General features: G+C 42.1%; 1 long non-coding RNA gene across 1 annotated transcript; it reads left to right on the forward strand.

Annotated features, from left to right (window-relative positions):
* Window positions 1-461: 461 nt before the first annotated feature.
* Window positions 462-21,807, forward strand: LOC115462326. Its single transcript, XR_003940818.1, has 3 exons — window positions 462-474; window positions 14,673-14,678; window positions 21,699-21,807. It is a non-coding gene; the product is annotated as an uncharacterized LOC115462326 (long non-coding RNA).
* The last annotated feature ends 949 nt before the right edge of the window (window positions 21,808-22,756 follow it).

Genomic DNA, 22,756 nt, shown 5'->3' on the forward strand with positions numbered 1-22,756 from the left:
CCTAAGGGCTTCCAGGTCAGGGTCAGAACACTGTGCGTCCTGAAAAGCATGTCTCTGTCCTATATCGGTAACCATATCTGGAAGGGTCTCTGCTGGTAACTCTGACAAATCAGGGTCATTAGTCTGATCAATAGGTGTGTCAGTTAAGTCAGGCTGTTCCATACTCACGGCCCCAGTCACCTCTGGGACTGGTGCTGCTGGAAGCACTGGAACGCCTCTCCCTGTCGCTTGGTCACATGGACTGGCTTAGGATCTGGAACTGGAGAGGTGATCTCTGCTGCTTCTGCTTTTTGGGCCTCCATGGCCTGACTACGGGTCACCATAGCGGAAATGCTGACTCCGCTATAAAGGGTAATGTTCATTGGACCCACGTCGGTCTCACACAGCATTGGTACCGGCATGTTTTTCATTATGCCTACTTCTCTGTATCCAGGCTTCGTACCCCAATCCAGGAATACTCGAGCAATGGGTACAGTCTCTCTGGATTCATTGGCTAGCACTACCTCTGCAGTGCGCCCTGGTAGAATAGCATCTTCCGGCACTGGCTCTAGTCGTAACAAAGTCATGCTAGAGCCAGTGTCCACAAGCCCAGCCACCTGGGTCTGATTCACAGTGACTGGGGTGCTGTAATGTTGTGGAAACCCATCTGTTTCCTTGCTTGATGAATGGCCAGTAACCTTTCCTGCGGCAGCAACTGTGTGGGTCTCCTTTGTAGTACTGGAGCCACCCACGAAAGCCGCCAGTTTAGGTGCAGGAACTGGAATGCTCTTTACTGCAGGCTTGGGATTATCTGGGCAATCCGCTTTGAAATATCCTCTATGCCCACACTGATAACAAGAGCACTCATGCCTAAAGTCTTTAGGTTTTTGGGGCACACAGGAGGGTTTGGTGACAGTCTCTGAGGTTGCAGGGATATTTGGCTTAGGGCCCTGCAGGTATTCTGTGCCTGACACTCTGTTTTTACCGGAGTATTTGGTGCTATATTACACTAGTGTTTTGAATAGTGCAACATTCATGTATGCACAGTCTTTTTAAAGACCACTCCATCATTCCTACTCAACTGCACAATCTCATTTTTACTTCCATTTTATCAGACTCCTGAGGCAGGCACATCTGTGCCGAAACACGGTTGCCGTGTCGAGTCATGAGTATCGATGTTTGTGTTACTGTGCATTACTTTTTACTCATTGCAATAATAAACTCTCTTTGTTGATCCTGTGGTTTGTCCAGCCTTCCTTCGTTTCCCACTTTTTAGTGTGTGCCTATTTCTCGCATGGGATTCTTGCATTTAGTTACCAACTGGTTCATGATTTTCTGTAACCCATACTAAGTGTCACGTTCCCAATTACACCTCAGAAAGAGTGTAACTGTGTACGCCTCACAGAAGTAAAAGGGGGAATGAGAGTAGGGATAAGGGGGAAAGACATCAGACAGGAACTGAAGGTAGAGGGAGATGTCTTACAGGGAAGGAACATGGTTGGTGAGGGGATGGGATGTAGATGTACTGTAGATAAGGCTGGGTAGGTTATGGGTGCAGAGGGTGGAAATAAAGAACTACAAGGTGGCAGAAAGATATATGGAAGGAAAAGGAGGAATACATTTAGCTAAAAGAAGATAAAAAAGCAATTAAGAGAAATGGCAGGGAAAAGATGAAACAGAAGGATCTCTAAAGAGGGTGAGAGAGGGTGGAAATGAGGCAAAGAAAATGGTGAATGCGAGATTGGATGGGAATAAGAGACTAGGCAAAGAAGTTGGGGTTGGTGAGGATATGGCAGAGGAAGGTAGATGAGTGCTGAGGGGGTAAGTAAAGAGAATGAAAAGGTTGAGGACAGAGAGAGATGGGGACAATGAGAGCTCTGGGGAGACGGAAAGCTAGTAGGTGAGTGAAAGGTGATTAGAAGTAAATGAGGGTGAAAAACAGGAAGATAAGCAGTAAAATAGATATGAATGAATGGAGAGGCAGAGAAGAGAAGAATGGAGAAAAAAGAAGAAAAGAGAACATCAATCTCAGGGATGTGTACAGGAGGAATGGAAGATAACAGTAGGAAAGACAGGAAATGGACAGGAGATCCTTAAAAAGAACCTAGAAGACCAATAAGAAAATTGGTGAATAGAGACTGAGACCAATCCAGTTAGAGAAATAAGAGGTTAGACAACAAAGAAAGAAAAGAAAAACATTATTTTTAATTTTTCAGTACTGTCAGCTTGGGATTTGTGCACATCTATGTTTTCTCTGCTTGCAAAGCACAGAATGAAATGCATTTCACTTTTTCTTTTTTTCACTACTGCACTTCCAAGTCTAGCTTTTTGTGGAGTTTCTCTGCATGTTTGTGTTTCTAATTTGTGATCCCTTATTCTGTAGTAAATGAGGGTATTTCCATGTTCTGCATGTCTGATCAAGGTGAAGGATACCCCTTGACTTCTATAAAAGTCACAAAAAATTGCACATGCAAATTTGGGTGTGTGTCCATGCATGTAAAATATATGCATGTAAATTTAGGTACTAGTTCAAAAAGGGGGTGCAGAAATGAGAGAGTCATGGGCAGAATGGGGGGGGGGGGGTGTTCCTAAAATGTACACAGTTATAGAATAATGGGGACGTGTGCCAAATTTAGATGCAAAGATTTACACCACGTTTCATTTGGTGCAAATAGCTGTACCTCAAAAAGGAAGTAAATAAATCCTAATAAATAAATAAATGTGTGTGCTCGATGCAAAGAGTTCCTAGCTCTCAGAAAATGAGTCAAGTTTTCTTGAGGCTAGAGTAGCAGACTTGGAGGAGATGAACATCACATTGGTGGAGTAAGAAGCAATCCTGTAGCCAGGACCTGCCGACCAGGGGTTGCAATATCCTCTCACATTGAGGATGTGTCTCCAGGAGCTTCTGCCCAGGAGGGAAGGGTTAGGACAGCTGTTCTAGTTGGTGATTCAATCTTTAGGCATGTAGATAGCTGGGTGTCTGGTGGGCATGAGGCTTGCCTGGTCACTTGCTTATCTGGTGCGAAGGTGGCGGACCTCGCATGTCACTTAGATAGGATTTTAGATAGTGCTGGGGAGAAGCAAGCTGTCTTGGTACATGTGGGTACCAATGACACAGGAAAACATGGGAAGGAGGTTCTGGAAGCCAAATTAAGGCCCTCAGGTAAAAAGCTGAAATTCAGTTTATCCAGGGTAGCATTTTTGGAAATGTTCCCTGTTCCATGCGCAGGACACAAGCGGCAGGCAGAGCTTTGCAGTTTCAATGCATGGTTCAGACGATGGTGGAGGGACAAGGGATTTAGATTTGTTAGGAATTGGGCAATATTCTGGAAAAAGGGGGAGCCTGTTCTGAAAGGATGGACTCCACCTTAACTGGGATGGATCCAGGCTGCTGGTGCTAACATTTAAAAAGGAGATAGAGCAGCATTTAAACTAAAATGGGGTGGGGGGGAGCCGGCAGTCACCCAGGAGTGCATGGATCAATGTGGAGTATCCTTTAAGGATACTATTGAAACAGGATCTTTAAGGAATCCAAATACAGAGGTTTCAATAATGATGAAAAAAAGCCAGGAGTGTTTAATGGGAGAACAGAGTAAAGGATGTAAACTATCCCTGTCAACTTCAAAAACACAATTTAAATTGTCTGTATACAATTGCTATAGTAGAAGCCTGAAAAATAAGATGGGAGACTTGGATTATATAGCACTAAGCAAAGAGGTAGATATAATAGAGACCTGGTGGAAGGAGGACAATCAATGGGACACTGTGTTATCAGGATGCAAATTATATTGCAATGATACAGTAGACCAAATTGGAGGGGGATGGGTGTTGTATTATAACTTAAAGAGGGAACTGAGTCAAACAAAATAAATATATTTCATGAAACAGACAGCAGCATGGAATCCATGTGGATAGAAATTCCATGTGTGAAGGGAAAGAGCATACTGGTAGGGCTGTACTACTGTCCACTGGGATAGAATGGACAGATGTACAGAAGTTAGGAAGCTGGAAAATTGGGCATTATAATTATGGGTGATTTCAACTACCCCAATGGATAAATGTTAGATCAGGGAAAAATACCATCATGGAAGCCCAGACCAGATGTATTCCACATATTAACCCGTAATAAACCATATGGGAACAGATTGTTGGGAACATTGGACACTAAAGGGTTAACAAAGATGAAAAGAAGAGCAAACGACAGCCAGCATGGTTAAAAGGTGAAGTGAAAGAGGCTATTAGAGCCAAAAGAGCATCCTTCAAAGAATGAAAAATGGATCTGAATAAAGACAATAAGCAACAGAAGCACTGTCAAGCTAGATGCAAAGCATTGATAAAAAAGGCTAAAAGAGAATATGAAGAAAAACTTGCCACAGAGACAAAAACTCATAGCAACACCTTTTTGGGTACATCAGAAGCAGAAAACCTGTGAGGAAATCCCTGGGACCGTTAAATCATGAAGGAGCAAAAGAGACACAAGGCCATAGTGGGCAGATTGAAAGAATTGTTTTCTTTGGTTTTTATAGAACAAGGTTTAAGAGATCTACCTGTACTGGAATTGGTTTTCAAGGGTGACGATGCAGAGGAACTGAAATTTCAGTGAACCTGGAAAACGTACTGAACCAAATCAACAAGTTAAAGAGTGCTAAATCACTTGGACTGGATGGTATACACCCCAGGGTACTGAAAGAACTCAAACGTGAAATTGCTGATCTGTTGTTAGTGATCTGTAACCTGTTGTTAAAATCGTCTGTAGTACCTGAAGATTGGAGGGTGGCTATTGTAAATCTGATTTTTAAAAAGGGTTCCAGGGGTGATCCAGGAAATTACAGACCGGTAAGCCTGTCAGTGCTGGGCAAGAAAGTGGAAACCATTATAAAGAATAAAATTACGGAACATGTAGACAAACATGGTTTAAAGGGACAAAGTCAACATGGGGGCAACCAAGGGAAGTCTTGCCTCATCAATTTGCTTCATTTCTTTGAATGTGTGAATAAACATTTGGATAAAAGTGAGCCGGTTCATGGAGTGCATCTAGATTTTCAGAAATCTTTTGACAAAGTTCCTCATGAGAGATTCTTGAGAAAATTAAAAGATAGGAGGCAATGTTCTTCAATTAGGAATTGGTTATCGGACAGAAAACAGAGTGTAGGGTTAAATGGCCATTTTTCTCAATGGAGGAGGGTAAATATTTATTTATTTATTTATTTATTTATTGTATTTGTATCCCACATTTTCCCACCTATTTGCAGGCTCAATGTGGCTTACAGAGTTTTGTTATGACATAGTCATTCCAGGATATCAGATACAATTAGTAAAGTACAAAGATTAAATAAGGGAAGAGAGAAGGAAGGTGTTAGGCAGGATAGTATAGAAGGTGGACTTTGGTGAGGTAGTTTTGTAAAGTTATGGGTTCTCTTTGTAGGCCTTGTTGAAGAGATATGTCTTCAGAGATTTGCGAAAGTTAGTTATTTCGTCAATGGTTTTCAGGGCTGTAGGTAATTCATTCCACAACTGCGTGCTCATGTAAGAGAAGGTGGTGGTGTGTGTCAGCTTGTATTTTAGTCCTTTACAGCTGGGGAAGTGCAGTTTGAGGAATTTGCGGGCTGATCTTATGGCGTTTCTGGGAGGCAGGTCCACGAGGTTTAGCATGTAGATTGGGGCGTCTGCGTGAATGATTTTGTGTACAATTGTGTGTATCTTGAACGCAATGTGTTCCTTGAGTGGGAGCCAGTGAAGTTTCTCTCTTAGGGGTTTTGCACTTTCATATTTAGTTTTTCCAAATATGAGTCTGGCTGTGGTATTCTGGGCTGTTTGGAGTTTTTTGATAGTCTGTTCTTTGCAGGCAGCGTACAGTGCGTTACAGTAGTCCAGATGACTTATTACCATTGACTGTATCAGGGTATGGAAGATGTATCTCGGGAAGAAAGGTTTTACTCTTTTGAGTTTCCACATGGATTGGAACATCTTTTTCGTCGTATTCTTCACGTGGTCATCGAGTGTGAGGTTTTGATCAATGGTAACTCCAAGAATTTTCAGATTTTGTGAGACAGGAAGAGAGCAGTATGGTGTAATTATAGTGGAGTAATTGTTTGTGTTGTGTTGAGAAGTGAGTACAAGACATTGTGTTTTTTCTGCGTTAAGTTTTAGCTGGAATGCATCCGCCCAGGAGTGCATGATTTGGAGGCTTTGGTTGATTTCGTTGGTGATTTTGTTTAGATCATGTTTGAACGGGATGTAAATCGTGACATCGTCTGCGTATATATAGGGGTTGAGGTTTTGATTGGCTAGAAGTTTGGCTAAAGGTATCATCATTAGGTTGAAGAGAGTTGGTGAGATGGGGGATCCTTGGGGAACTCCACATTCAGGTATCCATGGGGGTGATATTTCCGCGTTCGCTGTTACTTGGTATGATTTTGTGGTCAGGAATCCTTTGAGCCATTTGAGAACTGAACCTCCTACTCCGAAGTATTCTAGTATATGTAATAGAATTCCATGATTAACCATATCGAAGGAGCTGGACATGTCGAATTGTAGGAGGAGTATGTTGTTACCAGTTGCTATTGCTTGTTTGAATGAGTTCATTGCGGACACTAGTACAGTTTTGGTGCTGTGATTTGACCGAAATCCTGATTGAGACTCATGCAGAATTGAGTGGATTGCCGTAGGGATCTGTACTGGCACTGGTAATATTTAACATATTTATAAATGATCTGGAAATCGGAATGACGAATGAGGTGAATAAATTTGCAGATGACACAAAACTATTCAAAGTTGTCAAAACACATGCGGATTGTGAAAAATTGCAAGAAGACCTTGGGAGACTGAAAGACTGGGCATCCAAATGGCAGATTAAATTTCATGTCGACAAATGCAAAGTGATGCACATTGGGAAGAATAAGCTAAATCATAGTTACCTGATACTGGGATTCACCTTAGGAGTCAGCATTCAAAAAAAGATCTAGATGTCACTGTAGACAATATGCTGAAATCTTCTGCCCTCTGTGCGGAATTATTAGGAAAGGGATGCAAAATAAGAGCAAGAATAATATAATGACTTGGTATCACTCCATGTGTGACCTCACCTTGAGTATTGTGTTCAATTTTGGTCACTGTATCTCAAAGTAGGTTAGGGCTTGTCAGTTTGGAAAAGAGATGGCTAAGGGGGGTTATGATTGAGGTCTATAAATTCCTGAGTGATGCAGAAGGGGTAAAAGTGAATTAAAAAAAAAATCTTTCAAAAAGTATAAAGACCAGGGAACACTCGATGAAATTACATGGAAAATACTGTAAAACAAATAGAAGGAAATATTTTTTCACTCAAAGAATAGTTAAGTTCTGGAACTTGTTGCCAGAGGATGTGGTAACGGCAGTTATCGTATCTAGGTTAAAAAAAGGTTTGGACAAGTTCCTGGTGAAAAAGTCCATAGTGTCTTGTTGAGATGGACATGGGGGAAGCCACTGCGTGCCCTGGGATTGGTTGCATGGAATGTTGCTAATAGTTAGGTTTCTGCCAGGTTCTTGTGACCTACATTGGCCACTGTTTGAAAAAAAGATACTGGGCTAGATGGACAATTAGTCTGACCCAGTATGGCTATTCTTATGTTCTTATGCTGTTATGATTTTTTTACGTCATATGTAGTCTCTGTGTAGTGATCTTTAGCAGTTTGATTTGTTCAGTTTCCCCAGTGCTGATGTGTTGATGTTCTAGAGCCTGATGCTATATTTGAATTATTATTTTTTCATAGATAGGATTATTGCAGTTTGAATTGTGAGAGTTAGTGCTGTTTCAGTATGATGTTTGCTACATATGTTCTGAGTGTCTTTTTTGCATTGTTTTCTGTTACTTCACAAAGAGGGGCATTTTTGAAAGGGACGTCCAAGTTACGATTTGGACGTCCTTGCAAAACGTCCAAATCCAGGGGCGGGGAAACCCGCATTTTCGAAACAAGATGGACATCCATCTTTCATTTCGAAAATATCGTCAGGGACATCCAAATCCTTAAATTTCACCGTCCCTAGATTTGGACGTCCCTAGACATGGATGTTTCTGATTTTCGACGATTTTCGAAACCAAAGACGTCCATGTCAAAAACGACCAAATGCAAGCCATTTGGTCATGGGAGAAGCCAGCATTTGTAGTGCACTGGTCCCCCTGACATGCCAGGACACTAACCGGGCATCCTAAGGGGCACTGCAGTGGCCTTCATAAATTGCTCCCAGGAACATAGCTCCCTTACCTTGTGTGCTAAGCCCCCCCAAAACCCACTACCCTCAACTGTAATCCACTACCATAGCCCTTATGGGTAAAGGGGGGCACCTAGATGTGGGCACAGTGGGTTTGTGGTGGGTTTTGGAGGGCTCGCTGTTTCCTCCACAAATGTAACAGGTGGGGGGGGGGGGGGGGAGGATGGGGCTGGGTCTGCCTGTCTGAAGTGCACTGCACCCACTAAAACTGCTCCAGGGACCTGCATACTGCTGTCATTTATTTATTTATTTGTTACATTTATATCCCACATTTTCCCACCTATTTGTAGGCTCAATGTGGCTTACATAGTACTGGAGAGGCGTTACAGACTCCGGTGTAAACAAATACAAAGTGATGTTGTGGTAAGATAAAGTTCATGTGGCACAGCCACACTAGGGAATCGTACAACGGAAGAGTTATGTCCATTACGTTCTTTAGTTTTGTTGTGTTGCAGAGATCAGGCATTTATGTTGGATTGGTAGGGTATGCCTTTTTAAACAGGTTAGACATGGACCAGAGTATGACATCTGAGGCTGGCACAAAATATTTTGAAAGATGTTTTTTGAGGGTGGGAGGGGGGTTGGTGACCACTGGGGGACTAAGGGGAGGTCATCCCCAATTCTCTCCGGAGGTCATCTGGTCATTTTGGGCACATTTTGTGCCTTAGTCGTAAGAAAAACAGGTCCGGGTGAAAACGTCCAAGTGCTCGTCAGGGAGGTCCTTGGTTTTTTTTTCGATTATGGGTCAAGGACATCCAAGTGTTAGGCACGCCCAAGTCCTGCCTTCTCTACACCTCTGACACGCCCCCTTTAACTTTGTCCGTCCTTGCGACGGAGTGCAGGTGAAGTCGTCCTAAATCGAGCTTCGATTATACCGATTTGGACATCCCTGGGAGAAGGACGTCCATCTTCCGATTTATGTCGAAGATGGACGTCCTCTTTCGAAAATGAGCCCAAAAGTGTTTCCAGTAGAAGATGAGTGTGTTCCCAAGATGATACTACAGTTTTAATATTTTTTTATTTTTATATGTTAAATTATAAAGGTTTTATCTTCATTATTGGGGAATGTGGAGTATGTTACAGAACTTGGAGTGACGGTTTTATATTGATGTCCTGTTCCATCCTCTATAGCAACTACCATCCTTGAAGGCCACAACCCCGTTGGATTTTCAAGATTCTACAATGAATATGCATGAGACTGATTTGCATGTACTGCTTCCATATGCAAACAGATCTCATGAATATTAATTGTGGAAATTTTGAAAACCTAACTGGGGGCGTCTTTTACTAAGGTGCGCTCATGTTTTTAGCATGTGCTAAAATTGGAGGCACGCTAAACATTGAGACGCCCAAAGGAATGCATTGGCGTCTCTAACGTTTAGCGCATTTACAATTTTAGCGCATGCCAAAAACGTGAGTGCGCCTTAGTAAAAGACCCTCTGGGTATGGCCCTGGGGACCAGAGTTGCCCACTCCTACTCTATAGTCTCCACTCCCATATGGAAGAATTAATTGTGGAGGAGTGGCCTAGTGGTTAGAGCACTGGTCTTGCAATCCAGAGGTGGCTGGTTTAAATCCTTGTGATCTTGGGCAAGTCACTTAACCCTCCATTGCCTCAGGTACAAACTTAGATTGTGAGCCCTCCTGGGACAGAGAAATATCCAGTGTACCTAACTGTAACTCACCCTGAGCTAGTTCTGAAAAAGGTGTGAGCAAAATCTAAATAAATACAATAATAATTGAATGGTGCTTTCAAATAATTCTTGTTCAAGGTGTGTCTGAAACTGGACAAAGGAGTTTCTCTAATTCCATTTGCCTTCTTTGGGACTTCTTTTAGTATCTTTTATTATAGATAATTTAAAGTGGGAGGGTAAGTGTGTGATACGCAGAAATAGAACTCTGATTTGCCTTCTCCAATACGTCAGTTGCTTCCCCTGTACCCCCTCATACTTTTGTTTAGTGATCCCACTGCCTCTGCCTATTCTTCATCACTCCCAAATCACGTTTCCTTCTCCTAGTTCTCTTCCTCCATCACAGCCCATGTTTCTCCCTGAGTTCCTTTCACCCTCTCAGCCTGTTTCTACTCTTCACACACAGCTCAGCTGCAATCCCAGTTCCTGTCTCCATTTCTCAGCCTCTTCTCATTAAAGCTATTTTCTGCAGGGTCCAGCCCTTTATAGTAGCATTTGCTCCCCCTCCCCCCGCCAGTAACACCTTTCAAATCCCTTCATCCCTCACTCAGAGCTGCCAAGGGGTCCCAATTTTTGAGAGGGAGATTTTAGTACACGCCCAGCCCTGCCCACTTTGCATTGGCTCCGCCCCTATCACACCTCAAACCCACGGCCATTTCAGAAAATAGTTTATTTAATAGCCTAATACCCTTTTCAATTAGCTTTCAGAGGCCAAAATCTCCTGCCTCAGGTCAGTATAATGCTGTTCTGGTATCCTCTCCTGACCTGAGGAAGGAAGTGTTGGTCTCTGAAAGCTAATCAAAAATGTTTTAAAATCAGTGAAGGTATCACCTTATTTTCTATTTTGTGTTTTATTTGCATTTATTAAACTTTATTAACACAGCTACTACATTACTTTAACCTAAATTAAAAAATAAAATTATTTTCTTTACCTTTGTTGTCTGGCCATTTACTTTTCTAATTGTGTTACTCCCAGTCTCTTGATTCTGCTTTCCTTCGTCTTCTCTTAACTCTCTTGCCAGGGTTTCTTGTCCATTTGGCATTTTTCTTTCCTTTTTCTTCAATATTTTTCTGTCTCTCTCTCTGTCCAGATTTAATTAATTCTTACTATCCATTCTTTAATTTCCTTCTTTTTACTTCATCTACCTATGGCTTTTCATCTTTTACTCACCCTTGTTCTTCCCATGCCCGTTCCTCTTATTCTCCAGTCTTTCACTACTCTGCCCTCTCCCCCTTTCCATCTAGCAGCTCCCCTCTTTCTTTCTGCATCCTTCCATCCAGCGTCTCCTCTCTTTTTCTCCTTACCCTTCCATCTAGCATCTTTCCTCTTTCTCTCCCCATCCTTCCACCTATCTACCCTCTCTCCTGATCCTTCCATTTAGTGTGTGTGTCTCTCTCCCCCTCCTTCTATTCAGTGTCTCTCTATCTCTCTACCCTTTTCTGTTCAGTGTCCCCTCTCTCTCTCTCCACATCCTTCAAGTCTCTCCCCTTTCTCTCCGCTACTAAACGGACTTGGAAAAATCCAAAATTCCAGGAATAACATGTATAGAATGTTTGTACGTTTGGGAAGCTTGCCAGGTGCCCTTGGCCTGGATTGGATTGGCCGCTGTCGTGGACAGGATGCTGGGCTCGATGGACCCTTGGTCTTTTCCCAGTATGGCATTACTTATGTACTTATGTACTTATGCATCCTTTCATCCGTCTCCCCTCTTTCTCTCCCTATCCTTCTATCCAGCGTCTTCCCTCTTTCTCTCCCTATCTTTCCATCCAGCGTCTTTCTCTCCCCATCCTTCCATCCATCTTCCCTCTTTCTCTTCTTATCCTTCCATCCATCTAACCCCTCTTCCGATTCTTCCATCCAACTGTCCAATTCATTAATAGCTTTCAAAGTAGAGAATGACACGGGGACAAAGTTTGTCCCTGACCCCGTATCATTTTCTACTACCAGCTTCTGTTCCATCACCCAACCTCTGTTCCACTTACAGCTGCTTTCTACCAACTCCAGCTCTTCACAGCAGAAATCTCTCTCCCAGTCAGTAACCCCTTTCAATTCATGGCTCTGTTTTCTTTCTTTCTTTCTTTCTTTCTTTCTTTCTTTCTTTCTTTCTTTCTTTCTTTCTTTTCTTTTCTTTTTCTCTCTCCCATCGCACTTTTAGTGTATGCTCTGGATCCTCCTCCACTTCTATCCCACTATCAGTTGGTGTACCTCAGGACTCTGTCTTGGGACCTCTTCTTTTCTCCATCTGTACTTCTTTTTTTGGTGCTCTGATCTCCTCCCATGGTTTTCAGTATCACCTTTGTGCTGATGACTCCCAGATCTACCTCTCCACACCAGAAATTTCAGCAGGAATCCAGGCCGAAGTCTCAGCCTGCCTGTCTGACATTGCTGCCTGGATGTCTAACCGCCATCTGAAAATAAGCATGGCCAATACTGAGCTTCTTATCTTTCCCCCTAAACCCACCTCTCCTTTTCCCCCATTCTCTGTCTCTGTGGATAACACTCATCAGCTCTTAACCTTTGGGTCATCTTTGATTCCTCTCTCTCTTTCTCTGTCGTTTCTTTCTGTATGACATCACCAAGATTTGTCCCTTCCTTTCTGAGCACACTACTAAAACCTTTATCCACACTCATCACTTTTCATTTAGATTACTGCAACTTGGTTCTCACAGGTCTCCTACTAAGCCATCTCTCTCTTTCCTTCAATCTGTTCAAAACTCTGTTGCTTGACTTATATTTCCACCAGTGTCGCTATGCCTATGTTACTCCTTTCCTCAAGTCACTTCATTGGCTCCCTATCTGTTTCCACATACAACTCAAACTCCTCTTATTGATTTACAAGTGCATTCACTCAGTACCTGAAACTCTGTTCATCAAGTAAATCTCTGTTATCTGTACCCTTCAGCTCCACTGCAAACTCCAGATTCCGTTCCTTTCATCTTGCTGCACCATATGCCTGGAATAGACTTCCTGAATCAGTACATCAAGCTCCAGCTCTGACCATCTACATACAAATCTAGACTAAAAGCCCATCTTGTTGAGGCTGCTTTTAATTCCTAACTCCTATTCAGTTGTTCAGTACCTATGTCTGTTTTATAATTCCCACTTTAAGTAATTCCCTTATCCTTTATTTGTCCTGATTAGATTATAAACTGTCGAGCAGTGACTGTCTCTTACACTGCGTACATCTAGTAGTGCTATAGAAATGATAAGTAGTAGTAGTGTACTCCTTCCTTGCCCTCTTTATTCTCCTTCCACAGCTTCACTCTCAGCCTGTTCCCCTCACTCAGCCTCTCTTTTCCTTACAGCTGCTTCTGCCAACTGTAGCTCTTCACAGCACAATTCTTTCTCCCTGCCAGTAACCCAGACATGCCAAGTTACTCAGTTCCAGACTGGAGATTTTGGGACAGTCCTGGATTTTTGACCATCTATCCTGGTGCATTATGGAACCTGCAGCATTAATTTCAATGGGCAGGATTAGGCACTACAAATCGCACATTGCTTTGGGTGTAAGTTCAAAACCAGGACTAGCCAAAGTCTCCAGCCTGGAACTGGGTAACTTGGCAACTCTGGTGACCTCTTTCAGATCCTCACACCCCTCTCTAGCCTCTTTATTCCTCTCCCCACAGGCAAGCTCTACTCCCAGCCTCTGTCCCCACTACTCCCCTTTCCCTAGCAGCTGCTTTTTATTACCTCTAGCTCTTCACAGCAGAATTCACTTTCACCCACTCCCATCTCCTCTATTCCTTTCTCAGTACTTCTCTGTCTTTTTTTTTTAACTTCTAATTGTATTACTTTGGCAACACATGTAAAATAAAGTTGTGACACTCACTGGGTCTTTTTCTTCTTCTTCTTCTTTTCTCAATGTCTATCTGTTGCTCTTTTTCCCATTGGTAACTGCTAGCTACAGCAGCTCCCTCCTCCTCTTTAAGACCATCAGTCAGACACAGCCAGCCAATAGACTGCAGCAGCAACCTCTTCCTCCTGCAGTCAATTGGTTAGACACAGCCAGCCAATAGGCTACAGGAGTATGAGGGAGCAATAGCTGGGATACCAAGGAGGTTTAATAAACAGGAGTGGAAGTGTGTCTATCTAGTCCATTGTAAGCAATGAAGCCAATTAGGACAATCTGACTTTCCCCTTCCCAGCGCAGCTGTCATCCCCGTTTACTCAAAACAAAGCAAGCAAACCTTTGAGCTGCTGCATCCACATTTTGGTTTTTTTTTTTTTTTAATTATTGTTAGTCCATCTGTAACAAGTCTAAAGCTGTTTCAATTGGATAGGCAGTGCCTTAAAAGGTGGAGGACAAAAGTTGTTTTTGGTTTTGGTTTTTTACTTATTGGACAGCTTTTTAATTTATTTGAAAGTTTCCCATATGTAGATATAAATATCATGAAATAACAGTTGAATATCACTAAAACAGCTTAAAAATTATTATAGCTGCTAGAAACAGCAATTTTAAATTCTGTATTTTGTGCTCATTTTTCTACACTAAAAACTAAATAAACACACTGTATACAATACAGATGGCCAGATTTCAATTAGGATAGCCTGTTTCCTGATGGGTTCATCTTAACTGTTGTAATCTGCCCTTGGAAGTCTGGTGTTATATAGATGATGGAATATATTGAAATTAAATGGAAGTAGAATTAAACTCTCCTTTCATTGGGGCACATGGAATCACATCTTCATCTGTTTTGTAGAAGTTTACCTTTTAGATACACAAATGGATTATTCTGTTGTTGGAGCATGTTTCAGGGACAAGTGGTTTATAAGTCAAAATAATAAAAATATTTTCTGTCAAACAGAAAATTTGTGGAAACATTTGTGGAAACATAACTAAATGGGCTATAAGCCCCTAATGCAGCCCATTGGTTTTCTTATATTTTGTTCTTGTGATGGCTCATACTGTGCCAAAAGTGGAAATACAGTGAGACAGAATAATAGAACTCAGTAACATCCAAAACTTATTTATGTTTTAATCATCTTTATTAAAAGCAAAACATGTTGGTTGATAAGCTTCATACAGATCAAGAAAAAAAAACAACAACAGTAAGCCATCCAACATGGCACAATAAAAACTTTTACTTTTACCCCAAGAACTCTTCCCTTCCCATACTCCCCTCCCTCCCTAAAAGCCCACCTGACTGTTTTCACCCGCCAAAATAACACAACAGATGTACAGATCAGTAGGACTCAAAGCTTTTCATAACAAGTAAAACCTAAACAACACAGTTTATACCAAATTGTTTAACCACACTGGTTTTGCCTTTGGGTTTAATAAGCAATACCATGTGCATGTAAGGTCTAGATAAACAAATGTAAACAATCTATGTTTAAGGCATATGCCCTGAATATGTAATACTTGGTAGCGATAATTAAACAGTGATGGAATATTCACATAGCAGGCAGCCAACAGATTTATTTTCAACTGAAAATAATCAACTTTATATAAACTTGGCAACTAATACTGTACTGCTTGCTATTTTGTATTTTGGCGGTATATTGTTTGCCTACATAATAAAATCGCACTTGCAAATATTTTTCTGACACGGCTTTAATTAACAAAAGCTACCATAAGAGGCAGACACGGTCGTATAATTAACATTATAATTTTATTTGTATTTGGGTAATGACTGAGAAAAATACTATTAAAAATGATATAATAAAGCATGAAGTTGACTTGGCTAACTTCTGCTGTATATCAACCAGTAGTAAATAATAGTAATAAACAATATTAAGTGTATTTTTATAATATACTACTGCATGCTTCAAAATAGAAGGAGTAAGTTCCCACAAACCATCTAGGCACATGTAAAAAAGAAAAAGCTTTCAAATGCTCCCAGGTTTCAACCTTATACATGTTAAATGTGGGATATGACTGTCATAAATAAATAAATAGAAACTCTGAATGTTAAGCAACTGATTCTCATAACATGATGTCTGTTTTAGTGGCCCATTACCAGGAGAAAAAAATCTCTGCACGAATATAACACATGCTAGGGTGTCCCTGTAACCAGCCCCTTCAACTGACCAATGATTAAGATTTATAACAAATTACTACTCTACCTATGAAAAATTATTCCGTTATTATACTTCCTCTGTGTACCTCCGTATGCTGCACAAGCTGGCATGTTTGAAAATATAAGTGAGATTAAATAAAAATGCTACCAACAATAAAGAACAACAACGTAGATGCAGCAGCTCATAGGGTTTGCTTGCTTTGTTTTGAGTATACGGAGATGATAGCACCGCGGGTAAGGGAAAACTCAGACTAACCTACTTGGTTTCAGTGTTTTGATGTCACTTCACCTCCTGTCTTTTAAACCTCCTTGTGGGATACAGAAGCACTTAAGTTATGCTTTTCCCTGCTGCCCTACAGATTGGAACTTTTGTCTACAAATTATAAAATATTGGGGGTGCCTAGGCATCCACAGAGCTGGTGCCTATGTTTAGTATGGTGAGTTGTAAAGCTGAGGAATGAGGAGTGTGTATTACAGAACTGGAGATTCAGGTTTTATATTGAGAATCTCTTTAATCCTCTATAGCATTCAGACTTTACTCCGGTATACAATAGTTAGTTGAAAGTTATAATGGTAGTTTTACTGGCTAGCTGAATACTGATTGTGTGTGCATGTGGGGTGGGGGTTTGTTTTTTAATGCACAGATGGTGAGACTTTTCCTGTATTGTCTTTTATAGGTAAGGAAAAGGGTTGAGATGTAGTTGTGGACATGAATGTGTAGAAATGTTACTTTGGCTTGCCTTTCTATTGCCATCCCAAATTCTTCCGTCAAGAGACATCACAGGTCTGCTGGCTTCCCCATCCCCGCCTCGACTGTGAGATCATCTGGCCCTGGTAGGTTCTAAGGAGAACCAGTGCCACTGTTCCATCTAATCCTCTACTCAGCCTTACAACTAAAGCAAGCTCATATTCAAGGGGTGAGGGGTGTAATTCTGAATATCTGTCCTAGACGCAGAAAAAAAGCTCTCCTGGCTCTGCAAAATTAAAAGGTTGAAGGAAGGTGATTGGTATTCCACAGTGAAGACATTTCAGTTGCCCCAGTCATGCCATTTGGGTAGATGTGTTAAAATGTAAAAAAAAAAAAAAAGGATTGAGAATATGTTTATGTGTGTGTGTGGGGGGGGGGGGGGGGGGGGGGGATATGTAATTAATGTGATTAGTTTAGGCTGCCTTGAAATTTAGCTGAGCCTATCAGAGAGCTTCACTGGATTCATGGCATGTGAATAGAGCCTGGTAATTCATGCAAATGCTAGATTACATTACATAGGAAGAGAGCTAGAACACTATAGGCCCTTTTACTAAGATATGTAAAGCTGTTAACACACAAATTTTCATTCATTAGCTGCTGTCGCACAAGTGTGCCAACTGTTAGTGCAGTGCCCTGCCGGTTAGTGTGATAACTGCATGTTATAGGGGGTGGGAAGGAGGTGGAGAATGGGAGGGGACTACATAGTTCAGTTAGCACATGGTACTTACTGCATGCTGTCACTTTTGCTGTTAGCAAACAGGAGGTGCTAAGTGCCTTCATGCTGAGACTAAGTTTACGCATGTTAATGAACTTTTCAGTGTGGTAGTTGCTACTACTACTACTTATCATTTCTGTAGCACTACTAGACATACACAACGCTGTACATTTGAATGTGAAGAAACAGTCCCTGCTCCACAGAGCTTACAATCTAATCAAGACAGACAAACAGGACAAATAAGGGATAAGGGAAATACTTAAGGTGGAAATGATAAAACAGACATGGGTACTGAACAAGTGAATAGGGTTAGGAGTTAAAAGCGGCCTCAAAAGGTGGACTTTTAGCCTAGATTTGAAGACAGCCAGAGATGGAGCTTGACATACTGGCTCAGGAAGTCTATTCCAGGTGTATGGTGCAGCAAAATAAAAGGAACGAAGTCTGGAGTTGGCAGTGGAGGAGAAGGGTACCATTAAAAGAGATTTACCCAATGAATGGAGTTCCTGGAGAGGAGTGTAGGGAGAGATAAGAGAGAGAGGTACTGAGAAGCTTCTGAGTGAATGCACTTGTAAGTCAATAAGAGGAGTCTGAACTGTATGTGGAAATGGATAGGGAGCCAATAAAGTGTCTTGAGGAGAGGGCTGTTATGAGCATAGTAACACTGGCGGAATATAAGTTGTTCAGCAGAAGTTTGAACAGATTGAAGGGGAGAGAGATGGCTTAGTGAGATGCCTGTGAGAAGCATCTCCCTAACAATTAGCACACAGCCTTGCCAGTGGTGTAGCTAGGACTGGATGGGCCCCAGGCAAAAAAATTAAGATAGGACCCCCATCTCTCCAAAGGTACTGGGGAAGGAAGGGGTGGAACACCTATAGAGCTCCAATAACCAAAATGCTGCTAAAACAAACATTCCAGACCTTTATAGAAAACCTGCCATAATAATGCAGCACTTATGTCCAGGACTCAAATAGCATCAGCCCTATCTATAAAAATGCAGCACCCTATAATACCAGTGTACTTCCTGCTAGAAAAACAGAACAAGTCAGACTGCTACAGATCCCTACACAGAAACTAAACACTAACAGAATATTTCACAGACACTAAATGCTAGCACAATACCACACCTTGGTCACATGCGCAAAATATAGACAGATGGTCACCATCTACAAATATGAAACAATGGAGCACACATCAGTAACAGAACTCGAAACTTCTAGAAGTCAGATTAGAGAAATAGAATCTAAAATTCAAGATATCAGAGATACACATTTCCCAAAGTTGACATACTCTAATTAATACAATCAGAATAAAAAAAAAATTCTACCTTGATTGGCATTTTAATTTTCTATTTGTTTTGGTCCAAGTGCTTTTCTCTGTTTTTCTTCTCTTTCCAGGGGCTTCTGTGCATTTGACTTTTATTTTCTCTCCATGTCCACCATCTACATCCCTTATCGGTCCTGTCTCCTCTCTTTGTGTTTGTCTCCACTCCCTCCCCCATGATCATCATTTGTCCTTTCAATGTCCCTATCCCTCCTCCTGTGTCCAGCATCAACTCAGTGTCCATGTCCTCTATGCTTCCTCCATGCCCTGCATCTCTTCTGTGTCCCTGTCCCCCCTTATTCAGCTTGTTCCCTCTCTTGTCTCCTGCTCATGCTACCCCTCCACCTTGGGGTCAGCATCTCTCCCTCTCACTCACTCCCTTCCTTCATTGGTCGAGTGACCCCACCCTCCCTAGGTTCTGGTGTCTCTATCTTTTCCCTCTGCTCCCCTAGTCCAGCATCTCTCTTCCTCTCCCTCTTTCCCCTTCATCCTTCCCTTTGCTCATAGAGTCCAGAATCTCTCCCTTTTTCTTCCACACCCTGCTCCAACAAGTCTGGTATGCCTCATTTTCACTCACTCCCCATCCCGTGGGTCTAGCATGTCAACCTCATTCCCTTCCCCCCTGTGGATCTGGCATATCTCATTCACACCCCCCATCATGGGTCCAACATGCTCTCTCTCCCTTCCCTGCCCCGTCCATGGGTCCAGTATCTTTCCCTATACCTTGTTTAATATTTCCGTTAGGCCCAGCAAACTTACAGCTGGCACTCAGAACAGCGATGCAGATACAGACATGCTGCTTCTGATTGTCAGACCCCACAGTCTTACTTCTTCTACATCCTGTCTCCTCTGGCGCAACTTCCTGTGGACAGGACATGGAAGAAAGAAGACTGTGGTATCTGCCAGTTAGAAGCAGCATGTCTGTATCTGCATCACTGCGCTGAGTGCTGGCTGTAAGTTTGCAGAGCTGCGGGAGGGGGGTATTAAACAAGGTAGAGGAAAGGATATTGGACTCCTGGGAGGGGCAGGGAAAGGAGACAGCATGCCTGACCCATGGGCAAGGAGGAATGTGAAGAGGAGTAGCACACCATTGAATGGCCCTGGACATTTTGCCGGGCTCGCTCCGTGGTGGCTACACCCCTGGCCTTTGCACTTATCACACTTTAATTTTTGCTGTTAAGGCACGCTATGTGCAAAAACATAGCACATTTTAGAAAAAGACATCCTGTGGTTTACAGTAATTTATATAATTTTGTGAACTCCGCTCACTGGACAAATCTCTCTTGTTGTCCCCCTTCTCCTCCACTGCTAACTCCAGACTTCGTTCCTTTTCCCTCGCGGCACCTTATGCCTGGAATAGACTTCCTGAGCCTGTATGTCTAGCTCCATCTCTACCTGTTTTCAAATCTAAGCTGAAAACCCACCTTTTCACCACTGCTTTTGGCTCCTAGCCACTACTCTATTGCCCTCCCCTTGTTCCTTCGCACCCAGTACTTCCCTCGCCCTTAATTGTCTTGTCTGTCTGTATTTTTAGATTGTAAGCTCTTTTGAGCAGGGACTGTCTCTCTGTGTCAGTTGTTCAGCGCTGCATGCATCTGGTAGTGCTATACAAATGCTAATAATAATATAGATTGAGGGGTGTATACATTAATGGGAGTTAGGATAACACCTGTGCTAAATGCATATGAACACAGATGTTAGGGCATATGTAGAACCATGTTAACGCAAACTATTTATTATTATCATTACTGTCAGATCCTTGACAGTACTGCTTGCTAATATGAGAAAATAACAAGGCAAATGTTCCACTAAATCCACTGTGGAGGATAAAAGCAAAAGGCAGACGTAATAAGAAAATAGTCTTTATTTAAAATCCAAGGGCTTCCAGAGATTTACACATCTGTGCCCATGGTTTTGAAAACCAGTATGCTTTCACCTTTGATTTCCAAATACTCCCTTAAAACCTCTATCCAAAGAAAATGATCAGGCTTTCATTGCCTATCTCACCACCAGTATCCCATTAACTCCAGATCATGACTAACCCCATTGTAAAACATATTGACCCAAATACTAGTTTAGGGTTCAAACTAGAATGCAACACCATGCTGTATTTTGTGCTGAGGCTGAGAGAAAGGAAACTGGCTCCCCTTTTAGATACCGGGGGACGGGGGGGGGGGGGGGGGGGGGGGGGGAGTCACCGATCACCATGCAGCTGTTCCAGTGGGATGGTAGTAAGAGGGTCAGGAAGGCCCAATCATGTTCTGCAAAGACCCAATGTTGTTCCATAGGACTGGCTTTCTGGGGTAACTGCGAAGGTGGGGACGGGGACAGGACCTGAAAGGCCCAACTTTGTTTCAGTGGACAAGTCATAAGTGCTCAAAGACCTGAATTATGTTCTTTTAGTGGAGTGGAGGTGCTTTCCCTTTACTAATAAACTCTTCCATGCTGAGCTGGTTAATGTGCAGAAATCTTATATACAGAGTATGGCCCATGTTGCCATGATTATGCTGTCTCTAATTTGGCAATAGCAATGGTTCCCTACACTGGGCATTAAATCACAATGTAATGTTGGGTTCAAAACCAGTAGGTAACTTGTACTAACATGCAGATATGCTCAGTATAGTCTAGCATAAAGATCCCTACATGTGATATATAATTTTGTGAGTGACTTTCAAAACTGTTTACAGTATTTTGTCAAATTCACCTTCTTTATTGTAAGCCTTTTTGACAGGCACTGGAGCACCTATAATTTTCAGAGTATACAGTTTGGCAGTTTTTCTGTGGGGTTTTCTTAGGCCCATTAGTTTCTTTTTTTCTTGCTGTTCAGTTGGAGCCAGTGCTGGGATCCTGGCACCAGGAGCCTTCATAACAATTACTTGGAGATTTCCCTCCTATTTTAGTCAACTTACTTTCCCACTGTTACTATTTTATTTATTTAGATTTTGCTCATTCTTTTTTTTTTTTTTTAGTAGTAGTAGCCTCTGCCTACCCCTTGCCTCTTTTCCAGGTGCTCTTAATGAGGCTTCCACAGACCCACCTTCAGTCCTGCTTACTCCAGAAGCTGCCTACAGAGGCCCCGACTGACTAGCAAGACCCCTGAAGAAGGCCTCTTTGGCCGAAACACGGACCGTGTAGGGTCTTAATAAAGGAATTTGGCTTTTTTACACCTGTGATTTTAGTTTGGACTTTCTGTACATCTTCCGTTCTTGTTGTTTTTTGGTGTTTTTTAAAGGAGATTTGGACTCTCTTTGTCGTTGTGAGTTACATTCAGGTACACTGGATATTTGTCTGTCCCAGGATAGCTCGCAATCTAAGTTTGTACCTGAGGCAATGGAGGGTTAAGTGACTTCCCAAGATCACAAGGAGTAGCAGTGGGATTTGATCTGGCCACCTCTGGATTGCAAGACCTGTGCTCTAACCACTAGGCCACTCCTCTAGTCTAGTCATTGCAGCAATAGTTCTGAGACTAGAAGCTGACTAAAACTGGTGGGCTTACTGAATGTGCAATTCTACAATGATGCATGTTTATTATGTTACCTTCTGTGAGTGTTGAGATTCTGACCACTACATCACAGACCCAACTGCTAGGTCTGAATATCAAAAACAGTCCATACACTTTATGTGTTTTGGGTTTTCTTAAATTTGTGAATTACAGCTCACATTCATTGTTATATTAAGATATTAATGGATATTTAAATCAACACTTCATGATTGGCTGTTTACCAAGTCACATTTTACCCCATTGACAATGGAAGCAGCCTATTATGCCCCCTATGCACTTCATTCCCTACTCCATACTAGGGGTTCATTGCTCCCTAAAAAGTTGAAGTGCAGCCTTCTTTTGCATCTGATATGTGCAGTCTGGCAGCGACTTCTTGGTCGGTTGGGTGAGATTCCTCAGGTTACTGATTTGAATTCTCTGTGTGGTAACATAGCTTTTGAGCCAGGACTGGACAATGCTATTTTTGTGGACTGGGAGAGAAGGGGATTGAACCTTCTAAAGCATGAGCTCAACGATGATAGCAGTTTGCTACCT

This window comes from Microcaecilia unicolor, chromosome 2 (genome assembly GCF_901765095.1).
Source record: "Microcaecilia unicolor chromosome 2, aMicUni1.1, whole genome shotgun sequence".
Taxonomy (NCBI): domain Eukaryota; kingdom Metazoa; phylum Chordata; class Amphibia; order Gymnophiona; family Siphonopidae; genus Microcaecilia; species Microcaecilia unicolor.